Here is a 16363-nt window from a genome sequence, read left to right as displayed (position 1 = left end):
CAGCCAAGGTAATATTAGCTCTTCTTAAATATAGTTTCCTATTAGCTGCTGACTGGAATTGTTTGGACTGCATTCTCCCTTTAGCTTCTTTTCAATTTGAGGAGTTTCATTGGATAACAGACTATCTAAACTTTTGTGAATTCCTCTGGGTTTTTCATACAAATCCAGTCTTGTCAATCAACCTCCGTATCCCTCCAACTAGAAGAATTAATAAGGTTGTGCACCAGACTTGGCTAAAGCCCAAATTCCCTGGTGAATCAAAGTAATCCAGAATAGAATTTCATTTACTCTAAGCCAAGGAGATGGCAAAAATCTCCTGTGTTCCATATTCAGGGCTGCCAGAATGCTCTGATCCTGATCTGTTGCTTTGGAAACCAGCATGCTGCAAGCAGAGATACCACAGTACCTCAACACAAAAGTGTGTGCAAGAAGAGGAGTTTTCATTGCCAGGGAAAGGAGGGAGTGGGAGTACTGGGTTCCCTAACTGACAAGTGTTTCTTCCAACCAGAGTGATCATTGCAATCAGACCACCACTGGTTGCTCTGGTCACAGCATCTTGGAAAGGATAGAGAGATCTGGGGAGAGAGATGTTTGGTTATACCATTCATTCCATCTTATTGTTCCCAGTCTCTCATGTTTAGTAGTTTTATGACAAATTACTCATCTGCTGTTTCCTTTCATGGAAGAAATGCAGCAACTTAATTTCATATACTTCTTTCCACTCTCAGCCTAAGCATTACATTCAGGAAACAGCAGTATTATTTCCTGCCACCATTCCTTCCTTATACTCCTCTTTTATATATCTGAAATTTGACATGAATATTCCTTATATTTCATCACAGTTTGCATCAGAGCCAAAACATGATGGGAAGTTTTAGAAAGACAGTTCAGAAACTGCAGGGATTAATTTTTTGATAAAACTTAGCATTTTTCTCATTGCAACAGGGTTTGTTTTTTTTTTATGCCTTTGAATCAGTGTTGACTTCTGGCAACTGCCTGGACTAGTCCCTGCAGTTTTCTTGGCAAGGTTTTTGGAAGTAGTTTGCTGTTTCCTCCTTTCTAAGGCTGAGAGAGAGTGACTGGTCCAGGTTCACCAGGTTGGCTTTGTGCCTAAGGCAGGACTAGAACTCAGCATCTCCCAGTTTCTAGCCTACTACCCCAAACTGGCTCTTTATTGTAACAGTCTAGCCATCCTATATTTCATCCAGTGAAAACCAAATCTTACACATGCTTATTTCACTAAATTCTGGCCACTCTAATCTTCATGCAGAGAGATTCACATATAGTAATACTCAGTAGTCTGTTTACTTCATGTTTTCTATACGTTTTTTCAATAGTCTGGTAACTTTTTAAATTTTCAAAACTAGAAAAACTTCCATCATCAAAACGCAACTTTTTTTTTAACATTCCTTACTTCCCTAGGTGTGTCAGATTTCAGCTCTCATAACTAAAGACCAACACATCTGGAGAGCATTTAGATTGGGGAACACCATCCAACCATCACTACCTCTAAAAAGCTGTATCTGAAATAAATGCATATTCTACCCTATTACTCTATCTCCATTCCCACACAGATAGACATGCACACACACACACACACAGACACTTTTTAAAAATTTTGATGCTATAATCCTCAGACAGTTTCTTGCCCCTTATGCCAGCTCTGTACAATCTGATCCCCCTACCAATCAAAGCCCCTCTCAAAATTACCACCAAATTGTAACCTTTGATAAGAAAGGAGGAGGATGTTATTAGATATCCCATTAGCTGTATTTAACACATTTATATTAAATGTGACCATACATTAACTCAAATAACTTTTATGAATTTTATATTAAGATTTTACTCTTATATGCCCAGTGCTGGGCATGTCTACAAATGGTATTCACAGGGCTGAGAAGATCAATATTACTACTGTATATAATTTTGATACATAGGTTCTGTGAGGTCAATCAGTTTAAACCAAACGTTTCTCTTCTTGTTAATACTTGTGAGACTCATTTTCTGTATTCCAGCAGCTAAACCACTGGGTCTCTAAGCTTCTGTCAATGTTATTTTGCAAATGCTACTGGAATAGCTGCACAGTTTGCCTTGATTTTTTGTTGAGTTTTTTTCTTAACTTATGGTGTGTCTGTGAATCTCTTAGGTGTGGCTGAGGCCCAAATCTTTATCTGGCTAGCTTCATTTGTTTCCCTTGAGCAGATGAATTTCTTAAGATGCTGGATATTTTCCAGAAATGTTGCCTTCCATTCCCAATTGATTCTCAAAGGAGAGGTTGCTGGGGTATCATGTTCTCTGCTGGATGTAGGTGTCTAACCTGAAACAGAAGAGGGGACTGGTTGATTTTTTATTATATGGTTTTCTTTATGTTATGTTATGTGTAATGGGTGTAGTAATGTGGATTAAAAATTAATGTGATGTTATGAGATTGGTGTTTTTATCCTGGATGTTTTAATTTGGGGGTGCTGATGTTAGCATTGCCACGCACAATTTATTTTTTATACATTTATGTTACATTATGGATGTTTTTAATAGGGTTGTAAGTCACTGTGATTTTGCATGGAGTTAGTAATGCATAAATTCAATGAATAAATAGAGCTTTCAAACATAAGATGTTGACCAAGAAGCATGAGAGTTGTAGCCAAATATATCTAGAGGCACTAGGTTGAGGAAGGCTGCTCTGACATTTTCTCATACTGTAAACCAATGGACCTTGGGGTAGAGGACAGTATCTGTTATTCCGCAATGCCTGTTAAATCTGCAAACATATCTGTCAATTCCCTGTGTGTCATGATGTTATCACAAATGACATAAATTACACCATAACAGAAATTGACAGAAAAAAGCATGAGCTGTCCAGAGTACTTCAGTTATGACAAACTTTGTCCATTACACTGTATGCAGGTAGTGTCTGAACAGAAAATACGTCAATTGCATCCAAAGCCAGGCAATCCAAGCGCTTATAGTACTTGCAGCATAACAAACAAAGCAGCAACAGAGGAAGGATGTTGCTGGTAAAAAATGAAAGGGAGGAAAAATGATTCATGTGATAAAAATGGCAACATTTTAGCCAATGTAAAATAGATGTATAATGTACTGAGCAAAATGCAAAGGTTTTTTTCCCTCCATCCTGTAAATCAGTGTTTCTTAACCTCAGCAATGTTAAGAATTCTGGGAGTTGAAGTCCACACATCTTAACTTTGCTGAAGTTGAGAAACACTGCTGTAAATTAACTTATTAGTAAAAGTTAAGCAATGTTAACTAATTATTATTAGTTAAGCAATGTTAAGAATTCTGGGAGTTGAAGTCCACACATCTTAACATTGCTGAAGTTGAGAAACACTGCTGTAAATTAACATGATGATGCATCTCTATCTCTATCTATCTATCTATCTATCTATCTATCTATCTATCTATCAATCAATCAATCATCTATCAATCATCTATCAGTAATCAGTCATCTATTATCTATATCTAGCTACCTACATATAGCTAACTATCATCTATCTATCATCTAATTTTGTAAGGTCACTTAATTCCATAGCAACTCTGGGTGGTATACAACCTTAAAAACAAATTAACAACAACAATAAAACAAAAATAGTGAGACATCCAGAAAGAGTAAAACCAACACCCTCTTAACATACAGCAGACTCTCCAGAGGCCCACTACTCAATCTAACTCAAAGCTTGTTTTAAGGCTTATTTCAATGAGGCCAAGGTAATGGCCATACAATCTTGTAGAGATGTTGTTCCAGAGAAGAGGCACTACAACAGAGAAGGCAACCTTCTGGGGTCCCATCAAGTGACACTGTTTAATTGGTAGGACTCAGAGTATGCTGACTCTGCAGGATCATATGGAATGGGCAGAAATTACAAAAGACATTCAGTCTGTCAGATAGCTAGGCCCTGTGCCAGTCTTATATGCACATACCATGGCATTCCCACAACTGATCATGTTGCTGATTCTGGATCAGCTGCAGCTTCCAAGTGGTCCTCAAGGGCAGCTCCATGTAGGGCATATTGCAATAATCCATACACGAGGAGACCAAAGCATGAATAACTATCCAGAGGGCATCACAGTCCAGAAACAGGCACAATTGACCCACAAGATGAACTGTTGTGAATACCTTCCTGGCTACAGCTGCCACTTGCTCATTGAGCAGGATCTGTGAGTCCAGGAACCCTTTCAAATTGCACATCAGTTCTGAGTAGGGAATTGCAACCCTGGATGGTCCACAGACACTCAATCTTGCTAGAGTTGAGTTTGGATCTCTTCCTCCTCATCCAGACCCCTACAGTCTCCAAATACTGGAACAAGACCTCAAGAACATTACTTGGTTGGCCTGGTCAAGATATGTAATTGGGTATCATCAGTGTAGTGGTGATACCTGGCCCCAAACCAATGGATGGCTTACCCAGTGTCCTCATGTAGATATTAAAAAGGATTGGGGAGAGCACTGAGCCCTTTGGCACACCTCATAACAGGGGCCTGGGCTTGATCTCTCCCCTCCCACTACTAACAGCAACTGGAACTACACACAGAAAAAGGAAGACAACCACTACAGCACAGAGTCCCCTACCCCTAATCCCTGTCGTTGATCCAGAAGGACACATAGTTGATGGTGTTGAAGGCTACCGAGAAATCAAGAAGAGCTAAGATATGTATCTGTACCTATGCTTCAGAAATATATATGACCATCATCTTGAGGGAAGAAGTGTTCCAATATATCCTGGGATAAGGTGTGGTGGTAGGCAATTCTCACAGAGTCTGTAAAGTGTGTATTTGAATTTGAACATGAGTCAGCAGTGTGTTGTGCTGCCAAAAGAATAAGTGTACTTTTAGGCTTTATCAATAAAAGTATAATTTCCAAATAGTTGTATTTATTATCTCTGCTCTATTTTACAGTAGCCAAACCATTCTTGGAGTACTATGGCCTGTTCTAGGTATCACATTTGAAGAAACATTCAGAGAAACTGAAGCACCTGCAAATAAGAGTAAGGATTATCAGGATCTTGGAAATTAAATTCTGTAAGGGTAGATTGAGGAAACACACTGAGTATGTTTGGTTTTGAGAAAAGATGACTGAGGAAGAATATGAGAGTCTGTGAAAACTCATTTTTTTGCTGTTTTGCATGGGTCATTCAAAGGGAACCTGTCCATCAGTTGAAGATCAAGCACTAAACCTGTGTTCAAAAGCAGCCCAGGATGAGTTGAGTCCAGAAGAAGCAGAGGAAGAACCACCTCTTTCACTTTCCCACTTCACAATGTAGTCCCTCTTTTACTACTGCTGGTCAGCTGCTCTTTAGGCTGATTCTGGTCAGTGAATCATATCATATTGTATTTACAGCAAAACCAGCATCAGCATAAGGAGGGAAATGTTTCTGTCACCTGGTACAGCTGAGGAAAACTTAAGGCTGCTCCAAGTATGGCCTGGGGATTAGATGAAGGCAATGTTGTGAGGACACCCACCCACAGAACAGAGCACTGAGGCATGTTTGTGCTGCAGTTAGATGCAAGTGAGAAAAGGCTCTCCATCTGCAAACTCCCCCCCCGCAACCCCCCAACTGTTATAGTACTTGGAAAAGCAGGAAGTGTTCTTCTTTAATAGTACAGAATATGAATATTGCTCCCAGCTTAGAAAACAGAATGTTGCTGCAGAAGGAAGAAATCAGAAAGGTTCTAGAACTGATTTAGAGCTAACATTTTCAGAGGTGCACAGTAAGATGGAATTCACCTGTATGATGCAGAAAATCAGGACTGCCAAATGAATCCTATTTCAACTTTGGTGACAGGTTAGCAACTCCATAACAAAGATATGACAAGGTAGCAGAGGTGGATGGGCTCCATCAATTATATTATCTGAAGCAATTGCTTGCTTGGGCTCCTGGTTGAACTGGCCTTGCCCAGAATGCTCTGGCTCTGAGAAAGTACAAGGCCAATTGTTCCAATGTACTGTTTTCCACAAAAGACAGCGGTTCTCAAACTATGAGTCATGAACTCAAGAGGTCATAAATGTCAACCCCATGAAAAGTTCAGGGAGGAAGAACAACTTGGGTTTCTGGAAAGGTATTTATTGCTTGTAGGGTAATGTGACAGAATCTTGAAAGCCTCCCAAAGTTGTACAACTTATACCTAGTAAAATTAAGGCAGAGTTACTCTGAAACTCTTTCTCACACTCTCCCCGCTCTCCTGGACTCTTCTGTAATGAACCCATTTTCTCCTTTAACTGTCTTGTTGCCCCTCTGTGTTCCCAAGGTCTGTTAGGCCCTCCCACACATTAAGCAACTTAAAAGGAGGCATAACCTTTTATATTTTTTTTTCTTTCTGATATGGATGTCAAGCTTAGACATTAACAAACTGGTTTTTACCTTCTTCCTTTTCTTTTGAAACACCAGTGATATGGTATTCTTTTAATTATTTATGTTATAGAACATTATAGAACTTTTAAAAACCTGCATATCTATTTATTTTACAAAGTGTTTATATTTATCCTTTCTATGTCAAAAAGGTCAATAAAGGTTGCACCTTGTTCAATTAAGCGTCACTATATTTCATGGACTGTGTGTTTTAACACAAATGAAATGGGCATCCTACATTGATAGTGACCACTGACAGCTGGGTTCAGCTTCTCTTAGAAATATTTGTGTGCCTTTGGTATGTAATAACATATCCATGGTCTTTGAGTATCTGTACATGCATGCACGTTAATGAAGTTCACTATTTTTAGCCATCCATCCCTATCACACTATTCCCTTTCGATGTAAACATTATGCAGAGCATATAAAAGGAGGAAGAAATATAATCCAAAGGAAGCTAAAAGTAGTATACACCAAAACCATTAATTATACCTCTCCAAAACCTTCTATCCCTGCAAACCATCTATGTTCATATTCTGCTTTATATATTGCCATTTGTTTAAGCTTCTCACTTCTCTCTTTTCCAGCATCTCATCAACTTCATCCAGCCACAGCTTTCTCCGTTGTCTTCTGCCTCTTGACTCATGCACTTCTTTCATTTATTTGCAGTTTGATCCTTTTTGCAATTCAATCCTCATTCATTAATTCACGATCTTTGCCTTATACTCTTCTTACCATCCAAATCATCATCTTCCATATGAGCTCGGCTGCCCATCATGGATCAAGCAAGACCTTCACATAAAACTTTTTAGTAAGATGAAGAAGGTGCTGCCTTAGTCGTATCCATGCCACAAGCAGCATTACCTGCTAACAGTGCTGGTCATTTCTGGCATATTTTAGCCAGTATGCCACAAGTGCAACCAAAATCTGGTTTTATCCCAAGCATGCATACACTTTTCTATACAAGCTAGGATCTCTGTCTTGCAAATCAACATACTGTGACCCACACTGCCCCACTTCAGAAGTAGATTGCAGTACACTCCTACACACACAGAGAGACAGGATTTTTATTTTATTTTATAAAGATATATGGTCTTATCATTTTTTTATTTCATTTTATTGGAGTGGAATTAACCATATACAAGTTATTTTACATAGGTATATGTCAAGAAGACAAGAATGTCTTGCATGTAGCTAATTCTTCAGGATGTTCATGCATCTTATATTTGATTATTCCCCTAGGGATTGTGTAAATAGACATGAACAGAATTGTTAAAAGCTGTATGTATCTGCAACAGTTCTTGCTATATGATAGAGTCTACATATATTTGAACTATTAGCAATCACAACAATCTATTGCATTAAAAAACCTCATTCTAATAGCTGCTTCTGCAGTGCTATATCATCAAGCATTTGGAAAACAACAAGAATTATTATGTCCCTATCTTTTGCTCTTGGTATGTTTTGGCCTCATCAAGTGACAATTTTTATTTTATTGACTTCATTTTACAATGAACACATAGAGCAAACAAAATGTAGCCCAAACCACAAAAGTATGTGGGTTTAACTTTCATAGAAATTACAGTGCATACTGTGAAACAGATTAGCCTAATCCTGGGCAAAAATATATTTTGAGTTCATGCATATTTTATTAGCAAAATATGTATTGCTACAATACTGAGAAAGCTGGGTGACAGGGTTCAGTTCATGTTTGGAAGATTAGAACCTAACTTGGTGGACTCATCAGAATGGGAGGACAGGAATGCAGGGAATGTAAATACACATCCATCATTAATAGGTGGTACAAGAGCTAGGGATAAGAGGAAATCCATGTCTCATCTTCAAAGTGGGGGAAATGCTACAAAAAAGCATGAACGTTCTGAGATCTATCTGTTTATACACTCTGAACTACCATTCCCACTTGCTCAGAAACTATTGTATGTAATTTCAAAATAACTATGTAAAGATGTGGAATGAAATTAAGAAAGACATATTAAGATGGGGGAAACTACAACTGTCATTGCTGGGGAGAATTTCTGTGATAAAAATTAATGTTTTGCCTAGAATTATGTTTTTGTTGCAGACAATACCTGTTTTGACAACTGACGCACCATTTAAAGAGTGGCAGAAGGATATGTCTAAATTTGTCTGGCAGGGGAAAAAATGTGAGTTAAATATACGATGTTAAAAGATGCAAAGGAAAGAGGAGGATTGGGTTTACCTGACTTGAAATCGTATTTTGCAACTTGCTGTTTGGTATGGATGAAAAAGTGGGTGCTGCTGAGAAATAGAAGACTTCTGAAGAACATAATCTGAGATTTGAGTGGTATGGATATTTGTGGTATGATAAAGTCAAGGTTAATGTGGATTTTAAAAATCATTATGTTAGGCATGCTGTATTGAGAATATGGAATAGATACAAATCCAGGTTGTGTCTGAAAACACCTTTGTGGCTCTCAGCACAAGAAGCATTTTATAGACAAGAAATAATAGATAAATACAAATGGCCAACCAATCGTGAGATACTAGAATTTTGTCAAGGGGAATACAAAATAAAATGAAGAGAAGTACTGGTGGTAGAGGGATATAGTTGCCAATGGTTTTCTTATTTACGGTTATTAGAAATATTAGTAGAAAAAAGAGTTTATTGTTCTGAACATTGTAGGACTGATTTTGAAATAGAATTGTGTACAAATGATGAACATGCAATTGCTAAAATGTATAAACTGTTATTGAAATTTGAAAGAAAAGAAGAACAAGTGAAACAATGTATGACAAAGTGGGCTGCAAAATTTGGTTATAATATACAGATGGAACAATGGGAAAACATGGGGTTGAAAGGATTGAAATTTACACTATGTTATAATCTTAAAGAGAATTTTTATAAATGATGTACCATTGGAATATGTCACCAGAGAAGTTGTCTAGAATGTATAAAGTGCGGTTTTGCTGTCCGCATCAGGGTGGGCCACTCATGGGGTCTCGACAGGCGAGAGTGAAGACAAACACGCAGGTTTTCCTCGAGGTGAGTGAGCCCAGAGCGTGTTCTGAACTACTCTTTTATTGGGTATTACAAGTCAGGAAGCAGGTGGTGGGGGCAGGTTGTGGGGGCATATAGCCTTTTATAGTCATGCAACAGCTTTAAGCAACACTATTGGTTTATTCTATGTTTCCTGTATAGCCTGTCATGGTTATACGTTTCCCTACTTGCTTACGTAGCATCAGGTATTTCTCAAGCAGTGATCGCCTTATCGTGCTTTTAGGTGCTTTTATTATCTGGTACCTTCCCTCATCCTAGGTTTCTGGTTCGTGTGCCGGCCACTGGCCTGGCCACACTGCAGAAGCCTGAATCAAGTTTCTGATAAGCAAGCATTTTATTCCAACATCTCCTCCGTTTTTGTTTTAAAAGTAAAACTGGTGGATTCCAACTCTTCGTCAGAGTCTAATATGCGGAGGGATGCTTTTTCCATATTTTCTCCAGACCGTATTGGTTGGTAATGGTGGCGTTCCAGTACCATATTTTCCAAGGCACCTATTTTAGTTTCCACAAATTTTGTTAGGCGAGATAGAATGCAGGGGCCAAATGTACATGCAAGGAGTAGCAATATCAGTGGTCCTGCTATTGTACCTATCAGGGTGGTCAACCATGGGGAAAAGTTGAACCAGGATTGAGACCATCCTTGCTGACCTTCCCTCTCCTTTTTACGTTTATCCAGGCCCTCCCTGAGTTTGGTCATGGAGTCCTGCACTATGCCAGAGTGATCTGCATAGAAGCAACATTCTTCTCTTAAAGCCACACATAACCCCCCCTCTTTTAGAAAAAGTAAATCAAGGCCTCTTCTGTTCTGCAAGACCATTTCTGAGAGGGAGGTTAGGGATTTTTGTAAGTGAGAGATCGAAGTTTCTATTCTCTCTAAGTCTTCATCGATGGCTGCCCTAAGGTGGTGGTATTGGACATACTGATTTGCAAAGGATGCTATCCCAGTTCCTGCTCCTGTTAGGCCAAGTCCTACCAAGAGAGCTACTGTGAGGGTGGAAATGGGTTCACGTTTGTGTCTTGTGAGTTCTGACCCTGAGTAAATGTAAACTTCTTCTTCTGTGTGGTAGTATATGCGTGGCATGACCTGGACAAGGATGCAAAAACCTTTGGTGCTTATTACATGACCATGGGCACAGGCCGTGAGGCCTGTAGAGCAAGCCCACCATCCATCTGTGGGTGGTATGTAAAAGAGTGTTGTATCAACCTCACTATGTGTTGTGTTGCAGTATTGTTTATACTGTGTGGGAACCTGTCCAAGGCAGGTTCCCTTGCCTGAGATTGACTGCAATGTTTGTGAGCCATGTTTCCATCTGCATGCCTTGTCATTCGAGGAAGTGTTGTATGGAGAAACAAGCCCTACAGCCTCATAATATGGGGGTCGAACATCGTAGCAAAACCAGCAGGCTGTAGTAAGGTTGGGATTGGTGTCATTGACCATGTGATAGGTGGCTGTGACGATGTCCCAAAGAGGGTTCCCAGGGCGGCTCTGTGAAGGGGAAAAAGAATAACCGATGGAAGTAGGCGAACTTTTCCCGGGAGTGGGGGTGGGTTGTGGGGGTGGCTCCCTGCGGTTGGCTGGTATTGTCTTGGGGCCCACCGGTACTGGGGGTTCTATGGGGGTTTGTGTTAGGCGTATAGTAAAAATATTCCCTGGCTCCCCGGTTTTATCATGAACTCGGCCTCCCCAAGTGACCCCTGACTGCCACCCCGTGTGTCGTTTTCCCTCAGCGGTGAAAGAGATTTTAACCGGATTACAATTAACATATGTTCCAAATTGGTTTTGCTCACATCGTACGTTCTCACCAGTCCGTCTGAGCGTAATAAGATCACCTCTGAAAGGGGGGTTCCATGTTATTTCTCCCGTGGAGACGCAGCTCCAGTCCGCACAAAAGTAATCGTTTTCCCCACCACACTTCTTCCGGTATGTTGTTGCCCTGACATGGCCGGGGCAGACATAAAGGGGCCATCTCTTGATCCATCTGTGGCTAACCATACCCGGTCTGTTGGGAGAAGTGGTGGTGTCCATCATCACTCCAAAGTCAAAGTACAGGTCAGGAAACCAGGACCCCGGCACCGCCATAGATGAAGTGGAGTTCAGGATGTCTGCGTGTGCGTCCAATACCGCCCACGTTAGGTTCTGGGGTTGATGGGGATTGTGCTGCGCATAGTTAGGTGCGCAGAGGGCAACGCTCAGTAGCTGAAGGGCAACCGGGAACCACAGTATTCTTCCCAATTGAGGCAGATGTGACATTTTGACTGGGGCCCTTCCCTTGGTCTACCTTCTGTTGTCCCTGCTGTCCTCTTCCTCGGCCGTACGTTGAGGGTCAGCTTCCGGAGTGACACCAGTAAGGCCTCTTATGTGGGGAGGAGGAGGGGCGTCTTGGGCATCCGGCGAAAGCGGGAGATGACAAGGACGGATGCAGCGACCAGGGACCCACAGAACCTTATCGGGAAGCTGAATGGCCGCGTAACCTCGACCCCAGGTGATGAGTTGCGCAGGCCCTCTCCAGGCGGGGTCTCGCAGGCAACGATAGTAGACAAGTGGTCGTTGGTGGTCAGCGGCAGGTTGTGAGGCAAAGTGACGACAAGCAGCAGAAGTGGCAGGTAGTCCGGTCAAGTTGAGAAAGTTAAGAGTATAGAGGCAAAGGTTGAGAATGTCTTGCACCGCTGGGAGGCTAGGGGGCCCTTTCCCCTTTGTTTCTATATATCTGTCAAGAGCATGTTTTAAGGTCTGATTTGCTCTTTCAATTATGGCTTGACCTTTGCTGTTGTATGGTATGCCGAATTTGTGTGTGATTCCCCATTTCTGGCAAAAAGCGGCAAAAGCACTGCCTGTATAGCCAGGCCCATTGTCTGTTTTAAGTTCTTTTGGGCGTCCCAGCGTTGCAAAGGTTCGAATACAATGATTACTAATGTGTTTAGAGGCTTCGCCCCTTTGAGGGGTGGCCATGATGAACCCCGAATAAGTGTCAATGGAAACATGTAAGTACTTCCATGGGGAAAAGGAAGCATATTGGGTAACATCCATTTGCCAAATTTGGTTGCACTCTGTCCCCCTGGGGTTAACTCCCATGGGCACAGAGTGCGCTTGTTTGCTACAGGTGGGGCATTGCTGTAAAATTGCAGTGGCCTCTGTAGCAGAAATTTTGAACTGCTTAATGAGCGCCTTTTTATTCTGGTGGAAATAGGAATGACTTTCCCACGGAGTGGGAGAGGAAAAGGCAAAAATGAGTGGGGAGGAGGATGCAGCCGCGGCCGCAGCGTCGGCCACGCCATTCCCTTCCTGGAGGATACCAGGGAACGGTTGGTGGCTACGAATGTGTGCAACAGGGAAAGAATGAGTCCTTTGAGAAATGAGGTGTTGTAAGGACAGAAACAAAGATAGAAGAGTTGGTTCGATAGAGGGGGATAAGTAGGCTTGATAAATGGAGGAAATAATTTGGGTCCGGCAGGGCGTGACACAGGAAGTGCGTCTTGTGACGTGAGGGAGGAAGAAGAAGGCGGAAACAAGGTTGTGGTAATGGCGGAGGCCAGCGCAGCCATTTTGTGGCTGGTGGTTCCGACAATACGACATGCTTGGAGAAAATGAGCCAGGGTGATGCCAGGTTTGTTAGCTATGGGCTGGAGCACCTTTTGACAGTCCGAATTAGCGTTTTCATAAGCCAATTTCATACACAGTTCACCTCTAGCATCTACGTTGTCAATTTGGCGTTCTAATGCAACTTGAAGGCGACTAATAAAGGAAGAATAGTCTTCTGTAGGCGATTGAATTATTTTAGAAAAGGTTTGCAAAGGTTTGCCCTGATTGTCATCAACCTTTCGTAAGGCCGCTAAGGCACAATTTTTAATAATAGGAAAAGCAGCTCTATCGGAGTTTTGCTGTTGTGCGATAGTGCTGATGGTGCCAGTCCCCAGGACATCGTCAGCAGTAACATTTTGAGGGAGTCCAGCATTTATGGCAACGGCAGCCTGTTTGCCGTACTCCGAATTCCAAATTACATATTAAGCAGGGGTTAAAATCATGCCAAAAAGCGACTGCCAATCTGCAAGCAGCATTTCCACAGCAGCAGTAGAAAGCGAAGTAAGCAAGCCCATAACATAACGCGACTGCAGGCCATAATCTCTAACAGCACTTTTAATCTCTTTGATTTGTTTGTAATCTATGTGCGTATGCACCGGCTGGCCGGGAGCGCCTGCAGCAGCTCCGGCGGGCACCACCCAGGTCACCGGAAACATTGCACACGCTTCAAGATCCTCAGCAGAGAGTTGACCTGACTGCTGAGCAGTCTGCATAGCTCTGATTATGTGACCCCCCTTTTGAGGTTTTATAGTCAGGGGGGGACTTGGAGCCATGGGAGCCGTGGGACCATTGGCTGGATCAAGGCACCCAGAACCTGCTGACATGAGAAGTAAAGTGGCCGGAGAATTTTTAACAGAATCATACGGGGGTGGTATGGGTTCTGCCGGCATTTGGTTGTCGAATTTATGGTGAATCATTAAGCATTCCATGACCACACGCCATGAGGTCAGAATTTGGACCGGGGCCCTAGGGGCCGCGTGGAAGTATTCCCCCAATTTTGTCCATGTGGATATTTTCAGTGACCCTTTTTCAGGGTATGATGGACATTGTTGCCAAATGTAAGACAAAAGGCCAATTAATTCTTTGTTTTTCAAACGGGGGAGGGTTTTGCCTCCGTTTGAAGAAATTTTAGAGGAAGATTCGGTTAATTCCCTCAATTCCTTCAGATGCGCTGTCTGTTGTTGAGAGAATTTTCCGCCCATACTTACGAATATCCAGCCGTGTTTCAGACGGGACGAGTGCACAGCTCCCCTCGAGCGAATAAGTAAGGACGGTCCGAGACGCACCTCGTGAACTCACGCGATCACGTCGGGGTCACCACAATGCGGTTTTGCTGTCCGCATCAGGGTGGGCCACTCATGGGGTCTCGACAGGCGAGAGTGAAGACAAACACGCAGGTTTTCCTCGAGGTGAGTGAGCCCAGAGCGTGTTCTGAACTACTCTTTTATTGGGTATTACAAGTCAGGAAGCAGGTGGTGGGGGCAGGTTGTGGGGGCATATAGCCTTTTATAGTCATGCAACAGCTTTAAGCAACACTATTGGTTTATTCTATGTTTCCTGTATAGCCTGTCATGGTTATACGTTTCCCTACTTGCTTATGTAGCATCAGGTATTTCTCAAGCAGTGATCGCCTTATCGTGCTTTTAGGTGCTTTTATTATCTGGTACCTTTCCTCATCCTAGGTTTCTGGTTCGTGTGCCGGCCACTGGCCTGGCCACACTGCAGAAGCCTGAATCAAGTTTCTGATAAGCAAGCATTTTATTCCAACAATAAAGGCACTTCAAATTTATGTTGGAAATGTGAACAACAAGAAAGGACATCTTATCAAGTTTGGTGAATGTGTAAAAAGCTAGAACATTTTGGATTCAAATACATACACACTGATTCAGATGATTTTAAAGATGAATATACAATTGAGACCAGAGGTCTTTCTTTTGGGATTGATGGACAAACGGTTGGAAGAAAAGTCATGGAACTTTGTTTTTGTATATGATAACTGCAGCGAGATTATTGTTTGCACAAAGATGGAAAGATTTGGCAATACCCACAATGGAGGAATGGTTGGTGAAGATGATGGAACTTGCTGAGATGGCCAGATTGACTTCTTTGATCAGAGAAAAGACAATATCTACATTTATTGCTGACTGGAAACCCCTTATGAGTTTTTTGCATAAAACAGAAAAAAATGAACGTATGATTTATGGTTTTGATGATTAGACAGGATAGATTATAGAAAGAGAGTCATGTTGTAACCTTAGAGTGAGAGACAAATTTATAATTGTACTTACAACTGCTGTAAAGAAGATCAGAGACCACTTCTTTGTATCTTTTTTCTTTCTTTTCTATTTTTCTTTTACTTCCCCCCCCTTTCTTGTACTCTTAGCTTTCTTTTTTAATTTTTTTTCTTTTCTTCTTCTTACTTTATATTAGTTTGTATTCGTTTTTATCTTTCTTTTTAAAACTTTGAATAAAATTATGTATTATGGCTACTGTTTTCTGAATACAGTGTGTGTATGTCTGTGTGTGTATGTGTATGTATACGTGCATGCGTGTGTTTCTACTGGAGTTTGTCCTTGTCTGTACTGCTGCCTGACTGAGGCAATGGTAGAATGAGGCAAGAAGTACTGAAGCCACAAACATTTTTGTTACCCTCAAAAATATAAAGATTTAGGCATCATCTCAAGGTGCTGACTTCCAATTCTAACCAATTGTATGCTAAAGCAATCCTTTGCAACCTTTTCAGAATTCATATCCTCTTTGGATAACATAAAAATCTCAGACCACCCTAGTTAAACCTGCCTATTTGAAATTTCAAAACGAATGTAATACTACCACTAAAAACAAATGTAAATTTAGAAAAAACATTTTGATCTGTAATTTTTATTATTTGATTTAATTGTTATAAATATGGGCACCCAGGCTGCTTGCTTGTGGCCAGGTTTTGAATTCTGGGTGTTGGAGAACATAAGTACCATACTCAGTGCCAAGCTTACCATGTTGCTTGGTTTTATAGCTAGAAGTTCAGTCTCAAAAAGGTACATTGATAAAAATGGGACGATGCCATGTAACCTGCTTACTTGTTTGGAAGTAAACAGATGCTCTCCAAAGTGATACACTTAGTTGTGGTAAATGAATAAAAGTTATTTGCAGCATATGAATAAAAATTGAATTCCAGAATTTTTTTCTGGAAAATCCTCAAATAAAGGCTGAACATTGGTGTTAAAAGTGTTCCTCACAAGCTTCCAGGTGGATTTTTATTTTCAGGGTTTGGGGAATATGGGCTTAGTGCATTCTGCAGACAGATTAGATAAAATTTGATCTTTCCTCCCTTGAAAACATTTTCAAGAACCTATTCTTGAAAGTGCCATCAAGTTAAGAAAATGG

Source organism: Python bivittatus, unplaced genomic scaffold (genome assembly GCF_059951505.1).
Source record: "Python bivittatus isolate LINGU-HERP-01145 unplaced genomic scaffold, Pbiv_v1 ctg000020_np1212, whole genome shotgun sequence".
Lineage (NCBI taxonomy): Eukaryota > Metazoa > Chordata > Lepidosauria > Squamata > Pythonidae > Python > Python bivittatus.
Note: the sequence above shows the minus strand (reverse complement) of the source record.